At 51.2% G+C, this 16,757-nt stretch overlaps 1 protein-coding gene across 16 annotated transcripts in view; it reads right to left on the minus strand.

Annotated features, from left to right (window-relative positions):
- LOC125991946 (CUGBP Elav-like family member 2) overlaps nt 1-16,666 on the minus strand; it is an 85,194-nt gene extending 68,528 nt beyond the window's left edge. For 7 of the 16 annotated variants that reach the window (XM_049760393.2, XM_049760392.2, XM_049760383.2 and 4 more), the window contains exons 1-3: nt 16,529-16,664; nt 15,822-15,889; nt 14,087-14,188 (exon numbers count right to left, since the gene is read on the minus strand). The gene's annotated coding sequence lies outside the window, so the exon portion shown is untranslated. Of the gene's footprint in view, nt 1-14,086; nt 14,189-15,821; nt 15,890-16,528 lie in introns of all 16 variants that reach the window. The other 9 variants (XR_007489496.2, XM_049760409.2, XM_049760407.2 and 6 more) reach the window with 4 other exon arrangements.
- Between the last annotated feature and the right edge of the window lie 91 nt (nt 16,667-16,757).

Genomic DNA, 16,757 nt, shown 5'->3' on the forward strand with positions numbered 1-16,757 from the left:
CGAGTGGAAGAATTATTAGCATTTGTTAATGAACGGAGGATGGATGTGAAATTCTGAGGGGCCGGCCTTAATAACCTTTTTTTACGGAGGGCAAAATGCTCGCCCATGCTCGCCTATTGTCGCCCATGCTCGCCTATGCTCTTATTTCCCGTGACCCACTTTGTCGACATCACTTATTAGCAAAGGTGCAAGTGTGGAGGTGCGCAATTTCATTAAAACCTGCCAGGATGGGTTACACACACGCACACTCACATGCACGCGCGCGCACGCACACACACACACACACACACACACACACACACACACACACACACACACACACACACACACACACACACACACACACACACACACACACACACCTCAAGTCAAGTTCAGCTGCATTATTAAAGCATCTCCAACCAAGCACAAACACTCAACAATATTTCACGTTGCTTTCCTGTCTTGCGTTTGGGTATTTTGTTTTGGAGTCAGCCAGCCAATTGGCTCAAAAAGAGCAAGTGAGGAAGGAAGGAAGGAAGGAAGGAAGGAAGGAAGGAAGGAAGGAAGGAAGGAAGGAAGGAAGGAAGGAAGGAAGGAAGGAAGGAAGGAAGGAAGGAAGGAAGGAAGGAAGGAAGGAAGGAAGGCAACGTTTCAACGACGGTAATAATGAAAGCGCCGACATGGTAAGCTGTGTCACCTGCCAAGCGCGAGGGAGAAAACATGATCAAATGCGTCTGAGGGGGCGTTTCTCTTTTTTTTTTTTTTGCCGGATGAAAGTCCAAGTCCCCCCCGGGGACAGAGCCACGGGTGCCAGGAGGGTCGACATGATGAAAAGCCGCCTCGGAAAAAGGATGCAGATGAAGACGACGACGACGGAGCGGCGGCGAGATAATCAGAGCGGAAAAAGAGCTCAAAGACGGCGGGGGCGTGAAGGGTAATTTTTTTTTTTCTTCCAGGAATCTGCTGGTGGCGCCATGCACCTTTATCCCGTTGTTTTTATTTGCCGCCTCTCACAGGGATTTTTGATTATATCCCGGGCAAAGCTTATGGAGGCTGCCAGTCAAACGCCGCCAATATCGCCGCCGCCGCCGCTCGCTCATGAATTCATTCCCCTCCGCATGTTGCTATTCATATTAAAAAACACGCTCATCATATTAAAGCGGCACGCAGTGCAGCCATCTTGTTTTTTTATTAAAGCGGGAGCGAGCGGAGGCGGGCGCCCAACCAACCGAGTCAGCTATCGGGCGGGTCCTCCGTCCTGGACCGCTTCGGCAGCTTTTGCCATCTTTCGATAGGCAAAAGGGCGCCGCCACGCTATCTGGCTGTGGCAGGCATCACCCCACTTTGGCCCCCCAAAATTCCCCGCCGATTGATGTGCACAATCCCTTAATCCGCTCTCTCCCTTTTTCTGCCACCGTCCCGCTTCAAACTAAAATACTACAGTGGAACAAAAAGAAAGCGTCAAATCTCTACTTGTACTTTGAGGTATACACGATGGACTTGGATTCATTGTATTGCATTTTCAAAAAAAGAAACAATGTTAAGACGACGGCCTCGGCTCGGCTCGGCTCGGCTCGGTTCGGCTCGGCTCGGCTGCTCTCGTCTTTAAGCACTCGGGACAGCTCCAGCTAATGCTCTCCCTGAAGAAAGCAATTAGAGCAACGCACTCATCTAATGCTCAGCGGAGGTGGCAGCCATGGCAGGATGGGGGCTCTGGCGGGGGCGGGCGTTCTGTGCATCAGTGATGCTTTTTGGATTAGATTTTTTGCGGGGGGGAGGAGCCGCTGCCTAGCATCCGAACCGACTCGCAATTTAAATCAAAAAGACGTCGCATCGCAACTTGTCTTTTCCCCCTGACAACCACCAAACGTTTGGCGCCCGCGATCGCCGTGGTAACGGGGGCCCACCTGTTTGCGTCTGGCAGATGGGTGCAATCACCCCCCCCCCCCACACACACACACACACACAACTTGTTGGAGCACCTAATTGCTTGTGATTGTTAGCTAACGGCCGACATGTTTTTTATTTAATGAAGACGCCTTTTGGTAATGAGCTACCGCTGCTGCTGCCGCTGCCGCCGCCGCTAATTCAATCATGTTCAACATTGGGGCGAGCGAAAATGCCGCTGCGTGCCGCCACGCTCAAAAACAAAAGAAATAGACGCAGGTGGAGACCTTGCTTTTCAAGTGTCCATGCCATTCTGTTGACTTAAATATTGTCTCAGTTAGCTAACTCACAAATGATTTTTTTGTTTGTTACTTTCCGGCCATAATGAGCAAAACGATGAACCACGTGCTGCTTCACCACCACATCGTGTAGCCATTCTGATCAACTGGCACGGCGGTGACCTAAGTGCTCGGCCGGCGGCGGGGGTCGGCGAGGTGGCTTTTAGCGCGGCGAGAGGGCCCAGCGAGAGGGCGGCGGCGGCCGGCGGCTCTTCCGCCCGACTCTTTGTTAGCCTTCTTTTATCCGCTTGACGGCCAGGGGAGCAAAATCAATGGCGCCGCTGGACGCCGCTTTCGCTGCTTCGCAGTTTGACCTCTTCTTGCTTTTTATTTGCACCTTTGCTAAAGTCCTCTCTTTCTCTCTCTCTCTCTCTCTCGCACACACACACACACACACACACAGACAGACAGACAGACAGACAGACAGACAGACCGCCCTGCATTGTTTCCGACCTTTGAGGAGACGTGACATAAAATGGACTTATTTTCTGAGCTTGTAAAGTCAGTGGCAACCTAATTGAGACATTCGTTGCCATTTTTGACTAATAGATATTCTCGATTTGATGCAAACCCCCTCTTCAGTTTGGCAGGATGCAGGATGGAGGGAAAGAAAAAAGACAAAGTAAAGGGAAGAAGGATGGCGAGTATAGAGCCCTGACCCCCGATCCCCCCCCCAAAACAAGCTTACGCTTGAGCCATGGAGTCATGGAGCGCCTGGCACGAGATTCAGATGGGGCAATGCACAATACGTCTCCTTTAATTGACCGGTCTCCGCCGGAATGGCGTCCCCTCTTGGCGCTCTTTCATTTTGCAGATCTGGCCACCTTTTTTTCCCAGTCGCCCAAAGTATGACAAAAGAGGTAGCGGTGGAATTCTCTGGAGTTTCAATTAGCACCGTGCTTCGCATGAAATATGAGATGGGGCAGAAAAAAACAACAGCAGCGACGGCCGCTGTTTTCCGGCTTCCTCCAATATTCCGCCAAGTCACTTTGCGCAGCAATTGGCCTCGTGAGGATGGCGCAGGAAGTGCTCACTTAACAGGACGCCAACCCCGTGGATGGTCGCTCGCGGGGCACATCCGGACCGCTCCGGATGGATGAGCGCGGCGGTTGCCGTGGCAACGTGGCGTCGGCGCATCATGTGCGGGCTCCGCTTTTTCTTTTTTTTAAATCTGCAGCCGTGTAAAAGGCGGCCAGCTCGCAGACTGTCAATTTGCAGCTTGAGCGGCTTCAAGGTGAGCCCGGCCGGAGACGCGCCACACGTTTTTTTCCCCTCCCTGCCGGTGCCGCCGCGCACGGACAAAGCCATTTGTCAGGACCCGGATGTACATAATTGCTGTAATTGTCATCGGCCGGCCGTCCGGCGACATTTAACAGCAGACGTGTGAAGCGATCAAGCCAAGCGTCAAATTGCAAGCGAAAAATGACCATAAAAGGATCAGCGAGCGTGCCGTTTTGTTTGCTGGACTTGCTAGCTAGCTCCCCTTTGGCTACCGATTAGCGGCAGAGCGGCTTTCCGTGCAGTGATCCAAATGCTAACGCGGCTCGCGGACCGACGAGAAGCTTGAAAATTCATTGAATCAAGCAAAATATTGGGAACAGCTCTGGGCCACATTAAGCTAACGCCCGGTATTGCTAGCCTTCCGTCCGACAAGCGTGGCGCCTTCCTCATCAAAGGAACCGGACCGGGCCAATATTTGCCGCTAATTGGGAGAGAAAAAAAAAAAAAAAAAACACACAAACGCGTGAAGCAGATGGACGGACCAAACGGGAAGGAGCGCAAGATAACAGTCGAGCGGCGGTGGAAAGACGCGAGGAGGCTTCGGCGGCCAAATCGGAGGCGGCAAAGAGGGGGGGGGGGGAAGGAGGATTCACGCGGCAAAGAGGAAAAAAAAGCGGGATTCACACGACTGCGCCTCCTTTTTCGCCATCCTCACTCTAGCTACAAAAAAAGATGCTAATTAGAGAGGCCGGCTGACGCGAGGCAGGTTTAAAGGCTAATTAGCATAAAAATCCTCCATGCCGTATTTTTACCCCGTCTAATCAACACCCTCGCACGTACGCGCTTCTCACATGTGAAAGGAGAGGGGGGGGGGGCGCTTTGACGCAATTAGAATGGAAATTAGCATCCCGGAGAAGAAGGCCATTGTTTTTTCTCGTCACTTTTTGTTGCCGAGGAAGAAAAGGGGACGGCGCATGGCAGTCTGTCAGACTGGGCCCATTTCAAAACAAACGCCTTTTTAGATTTTTGAATTGACACGCTCGTTGCATTTCTTGCACTTTTTTCACCCATTTCGCTCGAGTTTTGACTGCGGTCCCAAAGGCGCCCGCCCGCCCGCCCCCAAGGAGACCGGACCGGGTCCAAAGCCCCAAAATGGGGTCACGGCCGCAGCTCCGACAGATGGCGTCGATCCGCTATCGATGATGACCGCCATGAAGATAAAGTCGCCTTGGGGGAAGCATGTGCTAGGCTCAAGCTCGCCAACGACAGCCGGCGCTGCGATCGGCGGCTTGTGATTAGTCGCCGCAGAAGGAGGGAAAGTTGGCCGGCCAGAGCGCTTCGCTCTCGGGTTGCCGCGGCGCTTTGCAGAGACGTTCGCCGCCTCGTCGTCGTGACGACAGCGCGCACCCGTTTGGGTGAGCCAATTTATCGCCCAATTTATTTATTCATTGAAATCAAACAAATATTGTTTGAATTACTATTACAATATTGATTTAATTGGAATATTTCTTCATATTCATGACTATTCGATTGATAATTAAGGGAAAAAGGAATCAAGCAATAAGTTAACAATAAAATGTCAAATGTTTAGATCTGACTTGTGACAGAACACAAGTCACGTATCAAAAAAGGGCGAGGTGTTTACACGGCGGGGCGGGGGGGGCGTGCGTGCGTGCGTGCGTGCGTGCTTGCGTGCGTGCGTGCGTACGACGGCCAGCCGGCCGGATCTGTCCTGGCTCAATTAGTCGCTCGCAAACGGCGTGGCGGCCGGCCGTAAATCAGAGCCACAGCCAGCTTTTATTGGGCCACGGCGACGGCTAATTTGTGTTCACGCCCCCGAAAGCAGCAAAAGGTCAGCGGCGGGCGCACGTTTCAGTCGATGGAGCGGACGCGATCGATGCGGCTAATGTCGGCCGGCTGGCTCGCTCGCTCGCTGCTGCTGCCGAGGAAGGGTGCGCAAATACCTTCTTACCGTTCCTTCCTCCCTACTTTTCGGACATGTCCTCGCCATCACAGGCGAGATGTTTGAGTACGTCGTAGCGCACGGCACGCGCGTGGCCCCGACGGCTGTTGACGAGCGCACAATAACACAAAAAGATATTTTTCCCACGTCGCTTCTAATTATTTCTCCCTGCGTAATTTAATCCGCCGGGGCGCCGATTTTTCCATTCCCTCTCGGTACGCCGCGAGGCATTCGCCCGCCGCCGTTGTCTCTGAAATTGGATTATGATAACCTGTCAGCGCTTGAATTCCGCAAGGTATTAGCGTCGCCGCAGACGATGGCGACGGGGGGCGGCGAGCGGCGTGGAACGAGGCGCCGCTCCCGCTTTACTCGCTGACCTCTCGCAGCGACATCCAGTAAGACGGCGACTCGCTGTCTCACGCTCCTTTTGTTCAAAAGGAAGCTGCTCAATTCAGCGCAACATAGTTCCTACAACGAGACGGCGGCACGGCACTCATTTTGTCGACACGAACCGCTTGTTTTGTTGAGAAGCGGCGACAAACTCGGGAGCGAGCGTGTCCACTTTGAGGCACTGGGAGGAGGCGCTCTTGGGCCGACGGCCTCATCTCCATAAATTCCTCTGAACTCTCAAAGTTCACTCACAGTGCAGAGACATTTTTTCTCTCTCCTCTTGGCCAGTTCAAAAGTGTCCGTGTTGCATTTTTAACACACTGGAGCCGCCGTCCGTGTTGCAGAGGCGGCCGGCCCTCTTACCCGAGGTCCAACGCAGGGCCGCTTCTCAAAGCGGGATTCGCAAGCCGCGGCTAACGAGAATCGCCGGCGCAGAGTGAACCCAACCAAAGGTTAGCCGCAGGGTTTACGGTTTATTTCCGGCGCTGCCTTTCCGGCGCAGGTGTTGAGCTCGGTAACCTTTCCAAAGCTCGCCCCCCCCCCCCCCCCCCCCGCTGTTAGCACTCGCGTGTTGGCCGTGCTGGGGAAAAAGCCAACTTGACGCGACGTGGCGTGGCGTGGCGACCGAGATTAGCCGCGTGCCGACGGTTATTGCCCGGTGCGCAATAAGAGGCGCCATCGCTCACTTTTAAAGGTCAGCGTGGCGAAACGAGGCGGTGCCGGAGGGACGGCAAATCACCGTACAAAAGAGCCACGGGGGAGGCAAAAGCGAGGACACGCCTGACGCACGTCCACTTGAGGAACTTTGAACTCCAAAGCAACACCAGCCAACCTTTTCTCTTTTATTGTCACGAGGCAGAAATGACCGCCATTTTTTGGGGGGCGGGCGGGATTATGCAAATGAGGCCAATTGTGACAATACAGAGATGGATGGATGGATGGATGGATGGATGGATGGATGGATGGATGGATGGATGGATGGATGGATGGATGGATGGATGGATGGATGGATGGATGGATGGATGGATGGATGGATGGATGGATGGATGGATGGATGGATGGATGGATGGATGGATGGATGGATGGATGGATGGATGGATGGATGGATGGATGGCCAGATCTGCCCATGGGTTTGAATTTCACTCTTGATGGGCGGGCAGTTATTTGGATGGCAGCTATTCAAATGGCAATGTTACAACACACGTCGGGTCAAAGGCAGCATTCATCACTGGGTTCTCCCCAAATATGAAGTTGCCGCCGTCATCGTTTTGACTAATGCGCTCATTGCAGCCTTGATGGACGACGTTGAAAAGTCTTATCGGTCTACGCGGACAAAATAAATGGCGACACGGCCTACGCGGGCCACGCACAGGCATGAGCCAATCGATACGTCTCGCATGGGGCCGGGGCCGCCGCCGCCGCCACCCCCGTGTGAACAAACGCTCGTATATTTCAGCGGCGGCGGACAATCGATGGCGGCAGATGGATGAATGACACGGCGAGACGCCTCCACACGGCCGGCTTTACTTGCGCGCGCGCGCGCGAGGATCAATGGGTGTGATGGACGAGCGACGGGTGCGGCGGAGCAAACCACCGCGCTTCCCGTTCGGAGGCGCCGACAGCGTCCGGGGTGAAGGGACTCGGAGGTCAAAGGTCAACCATTGAACTAAATAAAAACAATAGAGCAATTCAAGCTTAAAAAATACGAAAGGAACGTAAAAATCAACGACAATACAAATTGAATAAAGTGGGATCAAAATCTCTTTTGGGGAAGTGGCACGCAATCGCGTTGTGGGAGGAAACAACAACAATTAATTAATAGACACACACACAGGTCAGATTTGTATCCTGCATGTGTGTGCGTGTCAGCAGGTGTTGCGACAAGAGCCAAGGAGGAGAGGCGCCCGGTTGGCACCGCCATTTTGATGAACGACTTCATTGTGGCGCTGGCGCGTCCTCGCCGCCGACGGGCCAATCGCAGCCTGGCTGGCGCAAAACGTTTGTTCCGTTCGGAGCATTCAAAACAACTCAAATGCCGCCGGGACATTTTTCACAATACCCAATGGAGGAAAAGGCAAAGAATGACCACAAAAATGGCCGCCGCAACTTCCTGCACACTGACGTGGGGTCAGAGCGGCGGCAGGTGCGAGGCGCGCTGAGCAGATGCTTCCCGCCTTAATTACCTTCGACAAGGCTAACTGGTGTGTGATGGAGGAGCGCGGCGCGGCAGCTGGGTCCACCCCTCCCTCCCAGAAAAAAAGACCCGCGCTCTGATGTATTCAAATGCATGCGTGGCAAAGTCTGTCGAATGTCAAGTGAGCTAATCGGAAAGACGGAACGCGACCATCCGGATGGGCGACGAGCGGCGGCCCGGGACCGCCGTCGCCGTGGCGGCCAATCAGGCGACACCGTCCAGACTAAGCGGGAAGCAAATACACGCGTTGATAGCGAGTGTTGACTGCCATATTGATGGCTGACAACCCATGAATAATTTAGAAAATTGGGTGGGCCGAATTCGGTAGGCTCGTCGTCACGAATTGAGCCTCGAGAGGGTCGGGTCAGTTTTTGGCTGGCTTCCCCGTGGCCTCATCGCTCCACTTACATCAAAAGCGCGAGACGTTTTTTTTTCCCTCTTGATCCGCAGCCTCCGAGCACAATCGATGAGAAGCAGAAACGCGGGCCGCTGTTGAACACATGACCCCCCCCCCCCCCCCCCCCCCCCCCCCCCAGCTCAACACGCCCACTTCCTGGTTACAGAGGTGAAGCATCACCACGGGCAACGGGCCAAAGGAGGGGGAGGAGAGGGGTGAGTCAGGAAGGCTTGTGAAAAGATGCGGTGTTCGATATTTTAGCGGATCGAGCGTGCGCACACACCCGCGCACGCGGCGGCGTGGCATTCTCAAGTATTTGCCGCGCGTCATGAGTTAAATGTTGCCCGCGTTGGGAAAGCGACTAGAAATTAATCTCCCGGCCTGCCGCTGACACCGCGACCGGTCTTAACTTGGACTCCGCCATCATTAAAGCGGCCATTTAACGATGCGAGCGGGAGATTTCTTTTTTTTTTTTTTTTTTTGCCGTTTCTTTGAAAATGTCAGCCGATGATATTTAATGGCGCGAAGAGGATGGCGAGAGCCTGCCTCGGTCGTCGTCTTTTCTTTTGCGCTTCAAGTCAAACGAGAAGCGCAAAGAAATATTTTGGATGACGTCACACGTGGCTTCACATCCAGCTGCTACATAACGTTACCTGCAAAAAGTAAACCTAGATGACACGCTGACAAAATGACCAAATTGATCAAATATGACGTGGATGTATTCTCAATCGATTGCAAAATTGTTGCAGATTAAATCTACTTTCTCCCAAAAAAAAAAAAAAAGGCTTGAGTGAAACTACTTTGCGAGACCGTTTTTTCCTTTAAATGATCATGCTAACACTGCTTTGGGCTGAAAGCAGCAGTGCGGAGTCCTGGCAGGCAGGCAGGCCCGCACGCACGCACGCACGCACGCCCGCCCGCCCGCCCGCCCACGCTCACGCGCATTTCCTGTAGCGAGCGGCCTCCACACACTCCAGCGAGCGACCGAGCGCCACCAGAGCCGTCAGGAGGGTCCGCCTCGCCAGTGCGCCTCCATTAGTGTTGGTGCACAAGAGAAGAGGAGGCGGGGAGGAGGGTGGGCTCGCCATCCACGGCTCCCACGCGACTTTTTTTTTTTTAATGGCTTCTAATGGAATCTCGTCAGCGACGACGACGACGTGCACTTTGCCTTTAATTCTGTCAAGGCAATTAGGTGGCCGCGTGGCGCTCCGTCTGACATGTATATATGCGCGTTTTGAGTGCGGATGAATGAAAAGGCTTTGAACGGCGGCGTGAAAGCCAGCCGTGGGAGGTTTTATGCGGCTGGCTGGCGGGCGGGCGGGCGGGCGGGCTGGCGGGCGGGCGGGCGCTCACCCGGCGCAGCCCGCCTGGCGCGGCACGGCACTCCCGAAAAACACTTTTTGCCACTGGGGGGGAAAACGATTCTCTTCCGGCGTTTCTTGCCACAGTATTCCGCCAAGTTGTTTGTACAGTCCGCATCTGGTTAGGCGCCGCCACTGCCGACCACTAGATGGCGGCGCACCGTTTAGTTTGATGTCGCGTCATTTTAACTAAAAAAAGATGGACAGTTTTTGCTTGAGATTACAGAATGCCAACGGCTCTCAGATTCCGCCGGTTCGTTTTGACAAGTTCACGCGTCTCGGCGGCGTCGAGGGACATCCAATTAGCGGCGGCGGCGGCGGCACCAGGGGGGCATTGTTTGGCAGGAGGAGGAAAGCGAGGCGTGCTGACGGCAAGTCAACTGCCATCTTGGATTCACCTGGCAGCCTTGACATGAACGGGGGAGCGGCCGCCCGCCTTTCCTTCCCTGCGTCGATTCAATCCTGAATGCGTTTGGAGATGGCACGGCGTGTCATATGGGCGAGCGGGCAGATGGTGGCCGGCTTCATTAAACACACTTCAAAGGCCATTGGCGCCGTCCGTGCAAGCCAAATGCACACTCAAGTCAGGCTCCCAAGACCCAGAAACCAGTCCAAGCGAATGCTTAACGCTTTGGGGGAGGCCCAACACGATCGCTTTTGGTTCCGCAGCAGACGTACAAAAATGCTACGACGGCCTCGGGTACTCGCTTGACACCAATTACTACTTTCCTATTGACGGCAGATGAAACCAATGCGCGTTTGGTCCTCCGTTGCGGTTCAGCACGTGGATGCGCCGTCACTTTGCGCCGTCACTTCGCGCCGTCACTTCACGCCGTCCCTCGGGAACGGCAACAATAAGAAGGCCTTGTCGGCGGTCGGCCGTTATTGTAAGCAGATTGTTTTGATAGCCCGGCGGTATTAGCGGCGCGCCAACAAAGGCCATTATGCGCCGGGCCCAAAGAGGTTAATGCGGTTCGGCGACCTCATCTGCGGGACGCTAACGAGGAGGACAAATTGTCAAGATGAAAGCCGCTCGCTCGCTCGTGCCGAGACGTCTCCATCACAATAGGGAGCGCTTAAAAAGGGCTCAAAGTAAGGTGCAAAGATGCTAGCAGTCGGAAAAAAGGATCCATTGACGGGATTCGGAGCGGGTTACAAACGCAGGCCAAGTCGGAACATATTCCAAATTTGAATGACCCCCACAGGTTATTGTTAAGCGTCCTTAGTCCCTCCAAGAGTGCCGTATAAAATCTGATACATCATTAAAAGCGAGGGGGGAAAGTGCTCGAGCGGACCTCCGCCTTATCTTTTTTTCAGCCAACGCCGGCGAATACGAAAGCCGACAAGCGAAGCGCTTGAAGCAATTCCACTGTGCCATTTGAGTCACGTGTGGGGGAGATAACTACTGTGTGCAAAACACTTATTCTGTGCGTTAGCGTAGCGGCTAACCGGGGAAGGTGAGGAAGCGCTCGAGATAAAACACGGCTCGACGGGTAAATGCTAATGCGGGGGCTGGAGAAATGCCCCCAAAGTAGCAGAAGCGCCTCGCTGTCCGCCACCTCGCACGCTCCGACTGGAGTCTCTTCCACGCAAACTCATCACGGGCGCGACCCGACCGCTCGCTCGCTCGCTCGCTCGCTCGTAGGCGGCGCTGGACCGCTTCTCCACTTGCTTGAGCTCGCTAATTAGATTCCATCAGAGATGTTAAAAATATCTTCCGATTAGACGGCGTTTCAGCGCGCCCGACCGCGCGGAAAGATGCCAAGACGGAGACCGTGAGTAGAAATCGAAAAGGAAACGTGGGGATCGTCAAAAAGGAAGCAAGAGCGGATTTACCATTTGTGGAGGGAATACAACAAACAAAAGAGGTCTGGTGCCTTGTTTTCGTCATTTATCGCTCACTCGCGGCAACAACGAGGCGCTCTAACGCCGATGATAGGAAGGCACGTTTGGCGCGGCGGCGTTGTGGCGATGTTCCGCGTGTGACCCCGGTTAGCGGGCTGTCGCATTGTTTTGGGAATTAGCCGCAGAAGGAGAGATTAACCCTCTTCCACAATGTAATCAGATTTCACGTCTTTTTTGTCAGCCAACTCATCTCATCTGCCTCCAGAAGGGGGGGGGGGTCTCACCGCCTCGCCTCGCCTCGCCTCGCCTCAGCATTGTGCGCTTTCATTTCCCAAATGCTCGTTTAGCGTTTCTCGCCGCCTCCGTCCTTCTTTTTGGGCATGTTGTTGCTCGTTAGCGCCTTGGCGGAGGCCTGACGACGAGTCGGACATTAAAGAACGCGTGTGCTCTCCGCGAGGCTTCCTGACAACTTTACGACGCACACACAAAGCGTCTTCATTACTTTCAGAGGTGACAACAAACACACGCGCGCGCAATGCGGTTTTGCCGTAATTAAAAACGCCACTCTGTTGGACAGGATGGCCGTTAATGGGAGGTGGACGGAGGCGAGGGCACGGAGGGGATGGGAAGGAAGGGGAGTCTGCTGTGGACCTTTCTTTAATGAGGAGCCTAATCAAGCCCGGAGAAGCTGCCCTGAGACCCCCCAGGTTCATTAGAGCGGGGAAAACCTGACGAGCGGCTGCCGAGGGGGGGCGGGGTGAGGGGGGGGGGGGGGTTGACTCAGTCACTGAAAGTTTTTAGCCAACTCACAAAGCAAGAAAAAAATGGTGAAAATTAGCAGCAGTCAGAGCAAAATCTCAAGGAGGACTTTGTCTTTGCAAATAACCGCGGCAGACGATCCGTGACTTTTTCGACATGGGGCTTTTCCGCGGCTCGACCGGCGACGCGCCGGCTTCATTTTCGCTCTCCAAATTTCAAGGGGCGGGATTCCTGGAACTGGCCACTCGAAAACAAAATGTCAGGGTTCAAGCACGGCTTGATGACACTTTACCTGTCTAGGCGTGATAGAGCCGCCTAGTAAATTTCACGTTGCGAAATCATAGCGGCGGCATCCGAGCAAATGGCTGCGGATTTTTGCCGCCGCGTAATGGAGGGGCGAGCCAAAGATTCATTTGCTCACATCGGAAGCGGCCGGGCTAAAACTCCATCAATACAAGGGCAAAAAAAAAGTGGAGGCCAGATGGAGGGCGGCCAGCGAGATAACACAGTGGCTCATTGGCTAAGTCACGCCTGCCATCGATCCTCTGATTGGCTGTCTGGACGCTTCAACACGCCTGCCGCAGCCTTTGATACGCCTCGCTCGCTTCGTCCACGTGCGATAGCGGCTTTGACAATTCAAATTGCGCTGGTCCGAGCAAACGTGGACGCTCGGCGGGCGTCTGGGCGCATTACGCAAACATCTATTTTGAATCCCAAACGCGTACAATGGTCCTCAACGGCGGTGGCTCGGAAAAAAAAAAATCTTGAAATCAAGTTTGTCACCTAATAAGATTTGTGCATTTAGAAGCACATTATTCTAATGGCGGTGACGCTCTTGCCAAAGCAATTAGTGCTACGTTCGAAGTTTGTGATATATTATCTGCTGTTGACAGCCCCGGGGAACTCCGCAATCAAACATTCATTAGTCACGGGGTAATTAAGTTCAGAGGTGTCTCGCTCTTAAAACTTTCCGCCGCTGCGACACCAAGACGCAAAGGAGAGCTTTCGCTCACCCTGCGATACCGTTCGTAGCCACCGGCGGTAACAGCGAGTCGCCGGCCACAACTTGGGCCTTTCTACTTTCCATTCTTTGCTTGGCGAGCTAACTTCGGACTTGGCGAAATAGCTCGATGCTAGCAGACGATGTAAAACGGTCAACGTTTGCATCAAAGGCGCTTCAAATGTCGACGATTCAAGTTCCAAAAAGAGAAGAGATACGCATCGCAACAGCAATCGTTCCCAGCTATCAATTAAAGCGGCAAGCAAGCATCGGCGCCATAACAACAGCAGGCGAAAAAGAAAAACATCAAAGTTTGACAGCGAGAGCATGCAGTCAACTTTTGCATTCTTTTCCCTCCCTCGGTCAGACGAGCAAAGAAGAAGAAATAATGAGCCCTAAGCGTTCGTTGGTTTCTCTTTTGTTTACGCCAGCTGTCATTGGCGCGCTGTCATGTCACGGCACAGCACGGCACGGCACGGCACGGCACGGCACGCCGCTGCCACCTAAAGGCCAAGCAACCTGCAAGGCTGCAATCTAAAAGGAGCAAGTCCGACACAGCATAACACACCGCTGACGACATGTTCACTTGCGTACATCAAAATGAATCATCAACTGTGATGACACTGACTTAACATTTGTTTTAACCTTAAAAAAAAAATCTTTTTTTTCAAATTCAACCTCACATGTGATGTGAAACAACTTTTCAAAATGAGCATGGAAGAAAAGCAAGCACGGCACACAACACTCACCTTGCCTGCTTCTAGCTCTGGCGCTTCCAGCAACGCTCAGCCTGTTGCGGTACAACGAGGTAATACATTGAAGGCGAGCGACTTGTCCACTTGCAACGTATCCTGTCAAAACAAAGATCATTTCAAAACGTGCAATATTGTGGCGGGTGGGTCTACCCACAAAATACAGCAATCCATTTCTTTGCGCTACACTTTAATCACCCGGACATCATGAAAAAGCCTTGATGGCTGGACTAAGATGATAAAAAAAAAAATACAAATAAAAAAAACGCACCTGTATCTATTATGGACAAGAAAGTCAATCATCTAAGTACATAAATGCAAACATTCCATTTTGAAATATATGACAATGAAAAAATAATTTGAGATCAATTCAATTATGAAAAAAAACAGAAATACATTTTAAATTAACGAATGAAAATATTACAAGGCCTTGGTAATGATTGTCTGCTTTATGATCAATGAATCCAATCAGTGATCAAAAAATGTTGTCCCATAACACGCATGTTGCCAGCGATCGATGATGTGGGGAAAAAAAAAAGAGCGGCGCTCGTTATGTCTGACATCCGTCCTCGTCGCGGGCGTCCCCGAGCCCCCTCCCCTCGTTAATGAGGCACCCCGCAGAGGTCACGTCCAAGGGTCGGTGAACGCCTCAGCGGCTGCATCTGAGCCTGCCAAGCAATTACGACTGAAGCTACCTCAAGGCAGCACAGCACCAAAGTGGAGACCGTTTGCTATGAGGCTGTTAAATGATCAATACGTTGCAGGAATGATAGGCTTTATGTTTGCGCATTCAAAAAAAAACACAAAAAAAAAAAAAAAACACACACAAATATAACACACGAAAATCCTTGTCGATTCACAAATTTGAAAAATATTTACACATGACTTCTTGGTTGAGTTTGTATTGTTTCAAATAGAATTGTATTGAGAATTTATTTACCACCAATTTTTGCTATTATATACTGAGGTGTGATTTGTGTGTGTGGACATTTTTATGACTTAGATAAATAGATAAAGATTCAAAGAAAAGTGTATTTACAAGATTCAGTTGAATTCTTAGCCGCTCGCTCGGTCGACTCAGAATGATCTTCTACTTCAGTCAAATGAATTATGATTACTACCACAAACGAAAACAACAACAATAATAATACCAACGATAAATAAATGAATGAATTAATAAATACAAATAATAGGCCACCCGGTCCAAGGATGGAGCCCCCACTACATTTTTTTTTAACACATACGTTTGTTTAAATAAAAATACTCACTAACACAGCTTAAAACAGAATCATGTCTTACCTGCCTTCTTAGCTCAGGCAGTGTGGAAAAGCGTCTTCATTTTGAACAAAATAAATAAGTAAGGTCCAGCGTGTCCAATTCGGTCAGTGCCAATGGAACTTTGGCCATTCCAAACCACAACCAGAAGCTAGCTAACTAACGAACTCACTCACGAGTCGTAAATTCATAATATTTTGAAAGAAAAAAGAAATGATTTGAGGAAAGTTTAATACACGACGACGAGCTAACAGCTAATAGTGTAACCGTGCAGGTGTGACGTCGGAAGTCCAATCAAGTAATTGCACCGCAGGTGAGACGAAACCCGGAATGGATGTATTTACCTAATAACTCCTCTACTAGAAATGATTGAAAATCATTAATAAAATCATCTTTAATAATAATAATAATTCAAGTAAATGCACCACATAAATAAATACACGGAATTGAAACTCACTCTCTGGCGTCAGCTTCCGGCTCGTCTGGCGCGATACAGCGGACACGAAGCCGGAATGAAACATGAAGCTGCGCAGAAAAAAAAAAAGAAGAAGATAAACGCTCAAGCATGAGCACTGATATGTTTCTGCTTAAATATAGACCTATAATTGCTTCCGCTGCACTAAGGTCGCTCGTTGTTGAAATAGAAAGCATTGATTGCACTGGTCGCTCGTTGTTGAAATAGAAACCATTGATTGCACTGCAATGCCATCTTTTGGCCAAAGAGAGACAATGGAAAACCCAGTGTTGGCTCTTCCTATTGAAAGTAGGAGATTATACAGTGTTCAGTTACAGGATTCTTCTGCCCTCGCTAGGTTCTGAATAGCTCGACAGCCAGGTCATGACGAAGAAGTCTAGAAGTTATTTTCGAGAATTTTCTTTTGGTTTTCTTCCTCACTTTTATTTCTCAACTCTTCTATTACACAATCTAAACTAAACCTTGCAAAATGTGACGTTTTGTTGTCAATAAAACAAAATTATACAGTCATGCGCACATGAATATGAAGCAACGTGAATTCTATAACATGGCTCTACAGCCCCCTCGTGGGCAAACTGAATATTGCGTCGGCAGGACGAACAGTATTCACCGCGAGTTTCAAAATGTGTTAAACTGTATAGAGAAACGTAAATAAATAGATAAAGTTATGATGATGTGAAATAACTTACAGACAAAGAGTTAGCCCAGCGCTGTACTGAAGCAGACACGTATGAGTTTCTTGCTGTTTTGTTTGGTCCGTCACTAACAAAGGTCCGACTCGGAACTCAGTCAAGTCAAAACGCCGTAAGCAGGAACAAGGATACGTCATCATTATTTGCGTGTTGTTCTAAAAGGGGTTGTTTTTTTTTTTTTTTTTTTTTTGTTTTTTTCAAGATAATCCCACGTCATCTGCACCCA

This window comes from Syngnathus scovelli, chromosome 22 (genome assembly GCF_024217435.2).
Source record: "Syngnathus scovelli strain Florida chromosome 22, RoL_Ssco_1.2, whole genome shotgun sequence".
In the NCBI taxonomy this organism is placed as follows: domain Eukaryota; kingdom Metazoa; phylum Chordata; class Actinopteri; order Syngnathiformes; family Syngnathidae; genus Syngnathus; species Syngnathus scovelli.